The following is a 2,268-nucleotide window of genomic DNA, read 5'->3' as shown; positions in this document are numbered from 1 at the left end:
ATTAATCCCTGTAATAGTGCTTGGTGTGTGTGTGGGTGTGCATGTGTGTGGATTTACTTAATGCAAATAACACTATTTTTTGTTAAATGTGGAAAACTAACTTAGATATTCATACATTTCAACCAATCTTGTTAGGTTTTAGATCACAATTACTCGGTGTCTTACTATTTTAATTCATATTATACACTTATGTAGTTGACATGTAGTGACATGACCCTGAATTACTGCATTCAACTCAGTCTTAATGAAGGCTTGATGGGTTTAAAAGATTAAAGAAGGTGACTTAAGGCTACCTAAAACAAAGCACAAAAATATTCACTTTCTACCTAAAACATCTGGGTGTTAGAAAAAATAAATTTAATCATGTGGAAATATATTCCATATAAGAAATAATATTGAATGACAAAATGCTAAGACAAAAGTACCAAATAAATGCCAAAGTGTATGTGTAAAGCCAGAAAAGTAAAAAAAAAAAAAAAAAAACATGTCAAAAGAAAATGAACATAAAACAGTTTTAAACTAATCATACCAGTAACTATATTAAGTGTAACTATAATACACATTTTAATTAAAAAACAGATGTGTCAGGTTAAAACAAAATCAGTTCTATGCTACCTGTGAGTGAAAACCACTAAATATGAAGGCAAACATAGTTTAGGTGAAAAGATGGGGAAAGAAAATACTATGTATGTGAATTTAATTTGAGTATATTAGTATCAAACAAGTATATAGCATACAAAGAATCTAACTTACTGGAAATAGATGGGTTAAGGCAGTGGATACCCAGGTAAGGGTCCTTGTTTTCCAGTTTTGGGGACCTGAATTGAAATGCCCAGTTCCTACATAGAAACCCAGATGAGGCTAGACATGGCCTGTAACCCAGCAGGCACTGTGAGTGCTTGGAGACAGGAGGATTGTCGGAACTTGCTACTTCCCAGACTAGTTCTGGGTTCAATAACAGTCCCTGACTCAAAAGAATAAGTAAAAGAGTGATAAAGCAGGATACCTATGATGACCTCCTCTGACCTTCACACATGTGCGTAAGCAGGTGAGCATATGCACACACTTAGATCACAAGTATACACATATATGCAAATACACACACAGACGCTATTAAACAAAGAAATATAAATACGATCATCCCTAATATCAATTATAAGCAAAATTTTCCATTAGAAAGTAGTTGGTTACTCTCATAATAGTTGTGACAGTATTGCACTGTGGACATACAGTGGCAATGCAGTTGTTGTAACTCACAGGATTCACAGCTGGGTAACATAATTAATTTTCCCTTTCGGTAGCCTGCAAAGGACCTTCCAGTGCTATGAAAGCTACTCAGTAGAGAAAAGACTTTGAAGTCAGCACAGGCTTAATTTCTCCTTGTTTGCTCTACAGCTTAAGTATGCAGTATCGTCATTAATAGGGACTTACTGTGAAGTTCTGATGGGTAACCAAGATCAGCAGCAAATGCCAGTATTGATATTGAGGGTCAACAGCTTCAAAAGAGAGAATCCATTTCTTCCTATCCTGTGGTATATAGTGGGGGCATCCATATCATGGGATGGAGTTCATAACAGATATTGATATCAGGCCTAGGAACCTCAGGCTCAACAGCTCACAGACTACGGGAGAGAGCTTAATATTATTAATCTAACTTTATAGATACAGTATTAAGCTGACTCCTAATTACTTACTATTCTACCCATAGATTAATGCATCTCTCAGCTCTCAGCAGATTATGTGGCAGATTGTGATTAACACAGAGAACTACAACTGTCCAACGTGCAGAGACTAAGAAGCTGCAGGTTACTTGTCCCTGAATAGGACACCTGTATCAAATTTCTGCCTCCCACAGCTCATGGATCATTGTGGAAGAGGGGTATAAGGATTGTAAGAACTAGAGAAAGTGAACCACCACAAGGAAACAGTTTTCCATACAGCTGTGTAGTTACTCATATGATATGAACTCACAACAATGGTGACAACAGGCACAAGTCCCATGTAAGTGCAAACCAGACGAAATCCCAGGATAGCTATGGGGAAGTGGATTAGAAATGCTAAGCCTGCCTGAGGAGCAGTTGGCAACCAATGGCTTCTGGGAAGGGGTGATTCAATCTGCTCTAACGGAAATAGACTTGTAGCTTAACCAGGCTCTGATGAGGGATGAATCCATACCAAAGGGAAATTGTGGGCATAAATATGACTCTTAGAGGCCTTAATTATATATTAATTTTATATTAAGGCCTCTAAGAGTCATATATATGCATA

Source organism: Nannospalax galili, unplaced genomic scaffold, assembly GCF_000622305.1.
Source record: "Nannospalax galili isolate Female #2095 unplaced genomic scaffold, S.galili_v1.0 scaffold52, whole genome shotgun sequence".
Classification (NCBI taxonomy): Eukaryota; Metazoa; Chordata; class Mammalia; order Rodentia; family Spalacidae; genus Nannospalax; species Nannospalax galili.
This window is presented reverse-complemented; position numbering follows the sequence as displayed.